The sequence below is a fragment of the Heterodontus francisci genome, unplaced genomic scaffold (genome assembly GCF_036365525.1).
Source record: "Heterodontus francisci isolate sHetFra1 unplaced genomic scaffold, sHetFra1.hap1 HAP1_SCAFFOLD_58, whole genome shotgun sequence".
In the NCBI taxonomy this organism is placed as follows: domain Eukaryota; kingdom Metazoa; phylum Chordata; class Chondrichthyes; order Heterodontiformes; family Heterodontidae; genus Heterodontus; species Heterodontus francisci.
The window spans coordinates 568,757-581,942 of record NW_027142006.1 but is presented as its reverse complement, the minus strand read 5'-3'; the positions used below and the strand labels follow the sequence as shown (position 1 = coordinate 581,942).

At 47.7% G+C, this 13,186-nt stretch overlaps 1 non-coding gene and 1 pseudogene across 1 annotated transcript; both read left to right on the top strand.

Annotated features, from left to right (window-relative positions):
- The first annotated feature begins 211 nt into the window (after nucleotides 1–211).
- trnap-cgg (transfer RNA proline (anticodon CGG)) lies at nucleotides 212–300 on the top strand. Its single transcript is given in 2 exon segments — nucleotides 212–247; nucleotides 265–300. It is a non-coding gene; the product is annotated as a tRNA-Pro (tRNA).
- A 3,287-nt stretch (nucleotides 301–3,587) lies between these two features.
- Nucleotides 3,588–3,696, top strand: LOC137365921 (U2 spliceosomal RNA; annotated as a pseudogene).
- Nucleotides 3,697–13,186: the final 9,490 nt, after the last annotated feature.

The window sequence follows — 13,186 nt, the reverse complement described above, 5'->3', positions numbered from 1 at the left end:
GAAAGGATGGCTGAAACAAAAGGTGAGTGCCCTGAAACGTTAACTGTGTTTCTCACAGCACAGATGCTGCCAGAGCTGCTGAACATTTCCAGCACTTTCTGTTTTTATTTCCGCATTTGCAGGATGTTGCTTTGATCTGAAGAAAAATGGATGATTGGCTAGAGGGTTCCAGTGAAATTCCACAGCAGCTAATAAAATTTTACTTGTCAGTGGCTCGTTGGTCTAGGGGTATGATTCTCGCTTCGGGAGTATGGTTAATTAACATGCGAGAGATCCCGGGTTCAAGTCCCGGACGAGTCCTGGTCTGCTGGCATTTTTAGATTAAGGTTATCTATTGGTTTCAGCCTTGCAGAAGGTGGAATTGACTTCCAAACGGAGCTGGCTTGAGGACCAGACAACTGGATTCAAAGAGCTTGTCGACAAAATTGCAATTAACTATATGTACAGATAGCCAAGTGGGAATATAAAGTTGTTGCTGTAATTGTGACCTGACTCCAAAAACAACAGGACTGGGTTCTGGACTGGAATGGAATGGAATTCTTCAGTGTTTCTGTTGTTTGGCTTGCATTGACTCATCGATTTTCTTGTTTTTCACTTTGTCGATGCCTTTGAATAATTGTGGATCCTTCTTCAGGGTGTCTTCTTTCACCAGGTAGTTCTGACCTCTGATGATGTTGATTGTAATCAGCTTCAACTCGCTGAAAGTTTTGGAAGTGAGCAGATTTCCTTTGCTTGAGTCTACAACATGGAACTCAGTCTGACATGTGGACCCATGGGAGGATTTGAATGCCACCCCTGCGTTGGAGTTGCATCCATCCAATAAGAGACCGAGTAGAAGTGACAGTTCTGTCAGTCGAATATGAGACTTTTAATGGCAGGGTTGTGAGTTTGAGTGCCATTCTGTTTTTCCCTTTTTTAAGGCTTCATGAGCAGAGAGTACAGGGAGTGTTTGAAATGAGCAAGTCTCGCTTTGATTCAGGACTCTTACCTCTCAGCAGCATCTCACTATGAAAGATTGAATTTGATCTCATTTCATTCTCAGCTCGGGGTCTGTGCGGCTCAGTGGCACTTCTGGCTGTCTCCCGCTTCACAATCCATCAGTACTGAGAAAGCAATGGGGAATATTACTCACATGTTGTGTTCTTTAATTTTTTGGAAAACTTGAATGTATGTATTTTCTTCCACAACAAGGACACCAAGCCACTGTTAATGTAGGGCTGAAATAGCTCAGTAGGGAGAGCGTTAGACTGAAGATTTAAAAGACCCTGGTTCAATCCCGGGTTTCAGCAATTTTGCTTCCTTTGCGTCCCTTGCTATGGTTCTGATTTTCCGGTTGCACAATTTACTTTGAAATTATATACCAAGCACCAGTGGATTGAATTTGAGAAACAACACAGAGTCATTTACAGCACAGAAGGTGGTCGTTTGTCCTAATCACGTCCATGCTGGCTCTCCCCGGAGCAATCTAGTCAGTTCCACTCACCAGCTCGATCCCTTTCCTCCTGCAAGTTTCTTTCCTTCAAGTATCCATCCAGTTTCCTTTTCAAATCATTGATTGTCTCTGCTTCCACCACACTCGTGGGCCAAGTCATTACCACCCACAACAAAAGAAAGTTCCACCTCATCAAGGATGGGAAATACTTACATCTTCTATATTTGCTTATTCTCTATTTCTATGAGAATAGACTGGCAGTCAACATGAAAGGAAATCCAAAAATCTTCGAGCAGCATGTAAATGATAAGTGGGTAGTAAGAGGTTGAGTCGGGCCTATTAGGGACAAAAAGGATAATATAAGCTTCGAGGTGCAGGGCAATGTTAATCTACTTAATGAGTACTTTGTATCAGTGATCACTAAGGAAGTGGAATTTGACAAAATATCAGTCGAAGTGAAGAGAGTAGAGTCAATGGAGAGGGTACAAATTGAGAGAGGGAGGTACTAAAAAGGCTGGCTGTGCTTAGGGTAGATAAATCACCTGGTCTGGATGGCTGGCATCCCAGGTTGCGAAAGGAAATGCGGATGCAGATAATGGAAGTGTTTGCCATAATCTTCCAATCTTCCCTGGATACGGGGGAGGTGGCAGGAGGAAACAGTGGCAAATGCGACGCCCTTATTCAAGAAAGGGTGTAAGGACAGTCCGGCTAACTACAGGCGAGTTAGATTAACAGCAGCGCTTGGTAAGGTTTTAGAAAGAATAATCAGGGTAAAAAATCAACAGTCACTTGGTGAGGTTTGAGTTAATTAAGGAGAGTGAGCATGGATTTATAAATGGGTGTTCATGCTTGACTAATCGAACTGCATTTTTTGATGAGCTAACAGAGCAGCTTGCTAAAGGGAATGCAGTGGATGTTGTTTATATGGATTTTAAGGAAGCGTTTGACAAGGTACCACATAAAAGTGGGGTTAACAAAATTGAGGTTCGTGGGATAGGAGGGTCAGTGTCCAATTGGATAGAAAATTGGTTTAAGGACAGAAAACAGGGAGTCTTATGAAATGATTCTTTGGCAGACTGGAGGATAGTCGACAGTGGTGTTCCCCAAGGGTCAGTGCTAGAACCACTGCTTTTTTTGCTAAAGATAAATGACTTGGATCTTGGAATATTGAGTAGAATCTCAAAATATCCCGATGACAACAAACTTGGAGGAGTGGCAAACAGTGAGGATGATATGAACTGCCTGCAACAGGACAATGATAGGCTATCAGAATGGGCAGACAGGTGGCAGATGGAATTTAATAGTGACAAGTGTGAGGTGATGTATTTTGGCATAAGGAATAGGGAGAGGCAATATTTACTTAATGGCACAGTTCTGAAGTGTGTGTTGGAATAGAGGGACTTGGGGTTCATGTGCATCAATCTTTGAAGGTGGCAAGACATATTGTGAGAGTGGTTAGCAAAGCATATGGGATCTTGGGCTTGAAAAAAAGAGGCATTGAGTACAAAGCAGGGAAGTTATGCTGAACCATTATAAAGCTCTGGTTCGGCCCCAGTTGGAGTGTTGCTTCCAGTTTTGCTTACCACACTTAAGAAAGAATGTGAGCGTCCTTGAGACGATGCAGAGGAAATTCACCAGAATGGATCCAGGGATGGAGGATTTTAGTTACAAGGTTAGGTTGGAAAAGCTAGGTTTGTTCTACCTGCATCAAAGGAGAGTGAGGGGAGAATTGATAGATGTGTTTTCGGCTATGACAGTTTTAAATAAGTTGGCAAGGAAACATTGTTCCCGTTAACTATTGGCACAAGGACTAGGGGACACAGATTGAAGGTTTTGGACAGGAGGTACAGGGGGAATGTGCGCAAGAACTTTCTTACACTGATTGGTGATGATCTGTAACTCGCTGCCCACAAGGGCGGTGAAAATGGAGACAATCGAGGATTACAAAAGGAATTTGAATGGGCACTTGAAGGAAATAATTTTACAGGGCTATGGGGATCGAGCAGACAAGTAATAACTCGTCTCCACTCCTAGTATTTCTAAATCCCACACATTCACTATAATGTGAACAATTCTTTCCTGTTGTGTCTTTCACAGATTTGTAAACTTCACTGTATTGGAGTGAAGTGACATCTACTGGCAAGAAACATGAACTGCCGCATCTCGGCCTTTTGGCTAAGATCAAGTGTAGTATCTGTTCTTATCAGTGCTTATTTGATTGAGAAGAGACCATGATCATTGCCTTTTGATCCTGGGGAAGCTTTGAGTAAAATGGCTATAACCAATTTTCGAGCTTCGGGCCAGGGAGTGCGCAACACCGTTCGGGTGGTCGTGAAGGACAAGGAAGGAGATGCACCGGTCGATCGCACCTTCTTCATCAAGAAAATTCTCTTTGATTGCTGCGGATTTCAAGCGACGGACGTCTTCGGCCTCCAGGATTTCCCCAGCAGTGGATACTTCGACGTGACGTTCCGGAACGTGGCGGGATGCATCAAGTTCCTGAAGGCGTTCAAGGAGAAAGGGGACCGGGCGCCACTGTCGATCCTCACAGCGGAGCCGCTCTTCACGCTTCCGTCACAACGGGACTGGGTGGTGACGATTCACCTCTACAACCCCCATGTTCCGGTGGTGGATGTACCCACCTTTCTCGCCTGGTACATCGAGGTGGCCGGCAGCAGCACTGATGTCAAGGACCCCTTTGGGATCTGGACCAGCAAGCGGCAGGTCAAGGTGACCTTGAAGGTAGATGCCAGTGGAGCCATCATCCACCCTCCCTCCAGCTTCGCTATCGGGGGAAGTCGAGGCTTCTTGGTCTACGCTGGGCAGCCCAGAGTTTGCCGCACCTGTGGCAAATCTGGTCACACGGCAGCCAACTGCAGCACGGTTGTTTGCAAGAACTGCAAGGAGGAAGGCCATCAGACCAAGGACTGTAAGCAGACCAAGTGTTGCAACTTGTGCGCTGCGGCAGGCCGTCTCTACAAGACCTGCCCCAAACGTTGCCTCAGCTATGCTCAGGCGGCAAGGTCCAAGGATAGGCCGGGAGAAGGTTCGACGAAGGCGTCCGCTGTTCGAAAGGAGACCAGCAGCTTTCTCCGCAGTGAGGAACTTCAACATGAGAAGGAAGGGGAGGCAGCTGAAACCAACGACCCAGCACCTACCCAGCGCCCGGAAACCCCTCCTCCACAGACAGAATCGATGGAGGAGGAGGCAGCAGATGGACAAACAGGTCAGTGGCAAGTGGTCCAAAGGAAAACCACAAAGAAAAAACATCCCAAAGCCACCACCCAAACCAGTGGCAAGAGGAGGCTCTCTTCTGAATCAGACTGCAACAACTCCTCTTCACTGGACGGGGAAATGCTGGAACGACAGCCCCTTCAAAAGAGGCGGCAGAACTCCGAGATGGATGATAAAGCATCCCAGCCCCCGGGCACTGGAAGCTGTGAGGGGCCCGGCGTGCCCCAACCCAATGCCCCACACGTAACGAAGTGGCCAACGCATCTCAGCTCTGCGACACCGGGAGCAAAGACACGTCTGGCGCACCTGAGCTCCTGGAGACCGGGAGCTGTGATGTTTTCGAGGAGGAACAGATGGAAGCAGCTGAGGACAACCCAATCCTCTCTGCCTACAAGACCCCACCCCCCCCCGCGATGTCACCTGAGCGGCACAAACCCTGCATGAAAAATCAGGAGGGGTTTCTGAGCCCAACCAACGTGAAACTGCTTGCGCAGACGATGGGTATGCAGGAACATCCCGAAGGGGAAGGACTGGGACTAGCGAGGACAAATGGTATGGGAAGCAACAACTAATTTTTCGTAAAAAATGGGTGCAAGAATTGCTTCCATTAATGTGCGTAGCATTAAATCGACTGCGTGATGTGTTTCAACCTTGGATTACCTTGCCAAGGTCAAAGCTGACCTACTGTTTCTGCAGGAGTGTGGAATACCACACCTCAGCACCTACAGGCAGTGGTCGCGATGGTGGTCCCACGGGCCATCGATCTGGTCGGGGGGTAATGACTGCCGTTCCTCCGGCCTGGGTATTCTGCTGCGGGGAGGTAACTTCACCATCTCCGAAGTTAAGGAGGTGGTGGGCGGCCGCCTCCTCGTAGCAGACGTGATGTACAACAACGCTCCGCTCCGGTTGATCAACGTGTACGCCCCGGGACAACGCAGCGAGCGGCTGACCGTCTTCCAGCAGCTCCCACTGCTGCTGGCGACGTCCAGGCCGGTCATCCTAGGCGGTGACTTCAACTGCATCATCGATGCGGCTGGACGATCCGGCAGTGACGACAGCAAACTGGACGCTACGTCCAGATTCCTAATAGAAACAGTTAAGGATGCCAAACTGCACGACGTCTTCAGCAAACCTGCAGACGGAGCGCAGCGCAGATACACATGGTCAAGATCGGACGGGTCTTCCCGTTCCAGGATTGACTTCCTGTTTGTGTCCCGTGCTGTCACGGTCGGATCCACCGACGTCAAGCCGGTGTTCTTCTCCGACCACTGCCTCTTACTGGCCGACTGTCACTTACAGGACGACCAGCGGGTTGGCAGAGGGACGTGGAAGCTCAATGCGACACTGCTGATCCCAGAGAACGTTGAGGAACTCAAAAGGGATTACAAAGGTTGGAGGACCGTGAAAACCCTCTTTGAGTCTCCAGTTCACTGGTGGGAAGCGATTAAGGAGAACATCAAGAGGTTCTTCATCCACAAAGGTGTTCAGAAGGCGAGAGAGAGACAGAGGGAACTGTCCCGACTCCAGAAAATTATGCAAAATCTACTCCGGTTGCAGTCAATGGGGGTCGAGGTCAAGGAGGACCTCCAAGAGGTGAAGAGCCAGCAGGCCTCGCTCTTTGCCAAGGAGGCCTCCTGGATCATCTTCCGGTCCAGAGTCCGCTCCATCGAGCAGGATGAGACGTGCTCGCGTTACTTCTTCCAAAAGGTACACAGAGAGAGCTCTGTTATCAGCAGCCTGAAGGAAGAAGATGGCTCGGTAACGTCTTCGCAGTCCGACATACTAAGGATCAGCAAATCCTTTTATGCTGGGCTGTATGACGCGAAGCCCACAGACAGCAGAGCTTCCCAGTCCTTCCTGTCATCTATCACAGAGGTCCTAGATGACAGCAGGAGGGAGAGACTGGACAAGCCGCTAACTCTGGAGGAGCTGACAAAGGCCGTCGAGTCTTTCGAGACGAGTAAAACCCCCGGGAGCGACGGCTTACTGGTCGAATTGTACTCGGCCCTGTGGGACTGGGTCGGCCCGGACCTGCTGGAAGTATACGAGAGTATGCTCCTGGCCGGCAGCATGTCAGAATCCATGAGAAAAGGCATCATCACCCTCATTTACAAGCAGAAGGGGGAGAGGGCAGAAATCAGAAATTGGCGGCCCATCTCACTGCTTAATGTTGATAACAAGATTCTGTCCAAAGTCATAGCCAGTCGAGTCAAGTCTGCTCTGGAGTTGGTGATTCACCCCGATCAGACCTGTACTGTACCCAGCAGGAAGATCTCTGATAGTCTCGCGCTACTCAGGGATACGATCGCCTACGTACGGGACAGGAGGGTGGACACCTGCCTCATCAGCCTGGACCAGGAGAAGGCTTTTGACAGGATATCGCACACCTACATGATGGACGTGCTTTCCAAAATGGGGTTTGGGGAGGGAATCTGCAATTGGATCCAACTGCTCTACACAAACATCAGTAGCGCAGTCTCAATCAACGGGTGGGAATCTGAAAGTTTCCCAATCAAATCTGGAGTCAGACAGGGCTGTCCTCTGTCCCCGGTCTTGTTTGTTTGCTGTATTGAACCCTTTGCTGAGTCTATTAGGAAGGATGCGAGCATAAGAGGGGTGACAATCCCAGGCAGCGGAGGAGCTCAGGTCAAAACCTCCCTGTACATGGATGACGTCGCCGTCTTCTGCTCGAATCCGCTGTCCGTGCGCAGACTGATGAGCATCTGCGACCAGTTCGAACTGGCCTCGGGAGCCAAAGTTAACCACGGCAAGAGCGAGGCCATGTTCTTTGGGAACTGGGCTGACCGATCCTTTGTCCCCTTCACCGTCAGGTCAGATTACCTGAAGGTGCTGGGGATATGGTTCGGAAGGGCCGGGGCGTGCACCAAAACATGGGAGGAGCGAGTAGCCAAGGTACGACAAAAGTTGGGCATGTGGGGGCAGCGATCTCTCTCCATTGTGGGTAAGAACCTGGTCATCAGGTGCGAGGCACTCACGTTGTTGCTCTACGTGGCGCAGGTCTGTCCCATACCCCACTCCTGCGCCTTGGCAGTCACCCGAGCCATTTTCAGCTTCGTCTGGGGATCTAAAATGGACCGGGTCCGGAGGGACACGATGTTCAAATCTCTGGACAAGGGCGGGAAAAATGCACCCAACGTGGCCCTCATCCTGATGACCACCTTCGTGTGCGGCTGCATCAAGCTGTGTGTAAATCCCCAGTACGCAAACTCCAAGTGTCACTCCGTGCTGAGGTTCTATCTGTCCCCGGTGTTGCGAAGGATGGGCCTGGTCACATTGCCGCGGAACGCTCCGTGCAGTTGGGCCGTGCCGTACCACCTATCCTTCGTGGAGCAGTTTCTGAGGGAAAACACCTTTGACTACCGGTCCATCAGGCAGTGGTCTGCACGGAATGTCCTCAAGGCCCTACGGGTAAAGGAAACGGTGGATCCTGTCGGATGGTTCCCCTAGCAGACCGTCAAAGTCATTTGGCGGAATGCCTCAGCACCAGAACTTTCAAACAAGCACCAAGACGTAGCTTGGCTGGTGGTGAGAAGGGCCCTCCCCGTCAGATCCTTCATGCACACCCGAAGTCTCGCCCCCTCCGCACAGTGCCCCCGCGTTGGCTGTGGTGGGGAAGAGACGGTCGCACACCTCCTCCTGGAATGTGCCTTTGCAAAGCAGGTGTGGAAAGAGATGCAGTGGGTTTTGTCAAGGTTCATCCCAAGCAGCTCTGTAACACAGGAGTCTGTGCTCTACGGGCTGTTCCCAGGGACGCACACCGAGACAAACATCATCTGCTGCTGGAGGACTATCAATTCGGTGAAAGACGCCCTTTGGTCTGCCCGAAACTTGCTGGTCTTCCAGCGCAAAGAGTTGTCCACCACCGAATGTTGCAGACTGGCACATTCCAAGGTCCAGGACTACGTGCTGAGGGACGCACTAAAGCTTGGGGCAGCCGCAGCAAAGGCTCAATGGGGAAAGGCCACAGTGTAAGGTTCCCCCACCAAGCTGGACTGAGGGGCTGGATCCATGGGAAATCCCTCGAACTGTATCGTTAATATTCTCAATTGCTGTAAATGTAAAACTGTAATTGACATGACAATTGTGAAACGGAAGGGTTGGGAAGAAACTCATGACAGTATTGAAGGAAACTGATCTCCCTTGCAATGTTTGTATTTTTTGGTGCTGTTTGGAAACTGCTTGGCAATGTAATTTTTACAGATTTTTATGAATAAAGTATATTTTGGAAATAAAAAAAAAGAACTGCCGTGATGAGATCAGCCATGATTGTATTGAATGGCAGAGCAGGCTCGAGTGGCTGACTTGCCGACTCCGGCTCCTCGTTCTTATGTTCATAGAATCATACAGCACTGAAGGAGGCCATTCGGCCCCATTGTGCCTCTGCTGACTCTCTGACAAAAAGATGCAATTAGTCCAACCCCGTGCCTATTTCCCCATAATCCTGGAGAATTTCACTTTGAAATATTTGTCCAATTCCTTTATGAAAGTTATAATTGAATCTGTTTCCACCACCCTGTCAGACAATTCATTCCAAATCCGAATCAGTTACTGGGTAAAACGATCTCTCCTCACCTCCCCTTGACATCTTTGGCCAATTATTTTAAATCTGTGTCCTCTGGTTACTGACCCCCAGGACAGTGGAAACAGTTTCTCCCTCTCTACCCTCTGAAAATCCTTCATGATTCTGAGCACCTCTATTAAATCTTCCCTTAACCTTCTCTACTCTGAGGAGAACAATCCCAGCTTCACCAGCCTGTCCAGAGAACTGACACCCCTCATCTCTGGTATCATTCTCGTAAATCTCCTCTGAACTGTCTCAGAAGCTTTGATGTCCTTTCTAAAGCCTGGTGCCCAGAACTGGACACATTACTCGAGCTGAGATCGAGCCAGCGACGCCCACATCCCACGAACGAATAAAAAAACGCTCCCGTCCCAGTCCCCAATTCTTAAGCATTTATCGACGCTCCCTGCCCAGTCCCCAAATCTTATTCATTTAGAAACGCTCCCTGCCCAGTCTCCAACTCTTATTCAATTATAGACACTCCCTGCCCAGTCCCCAATTCTTATCCATTTACAGACGCTTCCTGACCAGTACCCAAATCTTATTCATTTAGAGACGCTCCCTGCCCAGTCCCCCAATTCTTATCCATTTGCAGACGCTCCCTGCCCAGTCCCCAATTCTTATCCATTTACAGACGCTCCCTGACCAGTACCCAAATTTTATTCATTTAGAGACGCTCCCTGCCCAGTCCCCAATTCTTATCCATTTATAGACGCCCTTTCGGGAAGCCTCACCGGGTAAAGCTTCACCATCGCCATCCGCAGGGATACAGATGGGATTGTTCCATCTTATTGTGGCCCTGAGGCCCTGCTCCAGCTGTGTGAGCCCGCAAAGTCTTCTCGCACTTTGTGAATATCCCGCTCCAACTCCGAACCCGCAGCTCGAGCTGCTGACAAAGCTCTCTACCGCGCCTGCGCGCCCCGCTCCTGTCACAGATCGGGCGGATTCTAGGCCGCTGAGAATTCTGGGTATCACACCTGTCATTAATGCTCTTATTTCAGCTGAAAGGTTTTATTACGTACATTTCATGTCCTGGAATCGTCGTGAGTGTTTTCTTTTGCACCTGTCAGTGCCTGGGAGGATAGAGTCAGCTTCACTTTGTAGCCATGAGTTTCTGGTGTGAGAAAGTGGTGTTTAACTCAGTATATTTCAGTTTTTGGTCTGTGACTGTGGGTATTATTCAATACCTGTTTGTTTCTGCTATTGCTCTGTGAGTTTCACCACATATCTTTCAACAACTTGTATGTGAGCATCAGCTTTTGTCGAGATCTATCAGTTTCTGAGAAGTGAGAAAGGGTTTGATTCTATCCCTATCAGTTTCTGTTACATGCATGTGTCTTTAATCTGCACCTCCTCTGAGTGTGTCTTCGTCTCTGTACTTGTAGGTGAATATGTGTTTTGCTTTGTATCTCTCAGTCTTTGAAGTGTGAGCCTGGGTTTGTACCTAATTTCCTTTGTACCTTGCAGTTGGGATATGAAAGAAAGAATTTTACACGTTACCTGCCAACTGCTGCTACGTGACTGTGGGTTTCACACTGTATCTGACAATTTCTTGTCTGGTAATGCGAAGTTTACAGAGTACCTGTCACTTTCTAGTCCAGGACTGATTGGTTTTACTCTGTCCCTAGCATTCGCTGGTATGTTAGTGTGGGGTTTCCATTGTACCTGTCAGTTTCTTTTATGTGAGTGTTGATTTCACTCTGAAAAGAATCATAGATCATAGAATAGTTACAGAACAAAAGGAAGCCATTCAGCTCATAGTGCTTGTGCTGCTTCTCTGCACGAGCAACTCAGCTCATGCCACAGACTCATGTATTCCATGAAAACATGCAATTTTTTTCACTTCAGATAATTATTTTATACCATTTTGAAAACCATGGTTGAATCAGCCTCCATCACACTCTCAAACAGTGCATATCAGATCTTAACCACTCGCTGTGCAAAAGAAGTTTTTCCTCATGTTGCCTTTGGTTCTTTGGCCATTCACCTTAAATTGGTGACCTCTGGTTACAGAGCCGTGAATAATATTCCCCATTGCTTTCTCAGCACTGATGGATTGTGAAGCGGGAGATGGCCAGAAGTCCCACTGAGCCGCACTGACCCCGAGCTGGGAATGAAATGAGATGAAGTTCAATCTTTCACAGCGAGATGCTGCAGAGAGATAAGAGTCCTGAATCAAAGTGAGACTTTCTCATACTTTTGATGAATTTCATTTCAAACACTCCTTGTACTCTCTGCTAATGAAGCCTTAAAAAAGGGAAAAACAAAATGGCACTCAAACTCACCACCCTGAAATTAAAAGTTTCATGTTTGACTGACTGAACTGTCACTTCTACTCGGTCTCTTATTGGATGGATGCAACTGTATTCTTCAACGCAGGGGTGGCATTCAAATCCTCCCATGGGTCCACATGTCAGACTGAGTTCCATGTTGTAGATTCAAGCAAAGGAAATCTGTTCAGTTCCAAAACTATCAGCGAAATTGAAGCTCATTACAATCATCATCATCAGAGGTCAGAACTACCTGGTGAAAGAAGACAATCTGAAGAAGGATCCACAATTATTCAAAGGCATCGACAAAGTGAAAAACAAGAAAATCGATGAGTCAATGCAAGCCAAACAACAGAAACACTGAAGAATTCCATTCCATTCCAGTCCAGAACCCAGTCCTGTTGTTTTTGGAGTCAGGTCACAATTACTGCAACAACTTTATATTCCTACTTGGCTATCTGTACATTTAGTTAATCAAGCTCTTTGAATCCAGCTTTCTGGTCCTCAAGCAGGCTCCATATGGAAATCAATTCCGCCTTCTGCAAGGCTGAAACCAATCAATGACCTTAAACTAAAAATGCCAAAGAAGAAGGGCTTGTCTAGGATTTGAACCCAGGATCTCTCACACATTAATTAATCACTCACCCTAAGCAAGAATCATACCCCTAGATCAACATGCCACTGATATTAGAACTTCCTTTTAGCTCCTGTGGAATTTCACTGGCAGCCAAAGCCGATCATCCATTTTTTTTTCAGAGCAAAGCAACATCCTGCAAATTCTGAAATAAAAACAGAAAGTGTTGGAAATGTTCAGAAACTCTGGCAGCATCTGTGGAGAGAGAAACAAAGTTAACCTTTCAGGGCGTTTACCTTTTGTTTGAGCCATCCTTTCACACTGCTTCTGTCCACCCAATCTCACTTTCTATTTTATCTAGATTCCACCCACTCACTACTTAAATACATTTATCATGAATTCCTCATATCTTTTAATAATGACAATTTTATATTTCTGGCCTTTGCTTTGGACTCCACCACAAGTGGAATCATGTCTCCACCAACCCAATCAAACCCATTCACTATTTCCTCACATTGCAATGTTTCTTTCACCCTGACAGACGATGGAATTTCTGCTGCTTGATTGCAGTTCTTGCTTCCTGCCAGTAGATGTCACCTCACTCCAGTGCAGTGAAGGTGACAAATCTGAGAGCACACAACAAGAAGTAATTGTTCACGTTGTTCATTGTTCAGTGAACAGGTCCCTCTATTCCTGCACACTCTTTAGAACTGTGCCATTAAGTATATATTGCCTCTCCCTATTCCTTCTGCTAAAATGCATCACCTCACACTAGTCGCTATTAAAATCCATCTGCACCTGTCTGCCCATTCTGCCAGCCTATCACTGTCTTGTTGCAGGTGGTTCATTTCATCCTCACTGTTTGCCACTTCTCCAAGTTTGGTGTTATCGGCATATTTTGAGATTCTACTCTATATTCCAAGATCCAAGTCATTTATCTGTAGCAAATAAAAAGCAGTGGTTCCAGCAGTGACCCTTGGGGAACAGCACTGTCGACAACCTTCCAGTCTGAGAATGAATCATTTATTACGACTTGCTGTTTTCTGTCCTTAAGCCAATTTTCTATCCAATTGGACACTGACCCTCCTATTCCA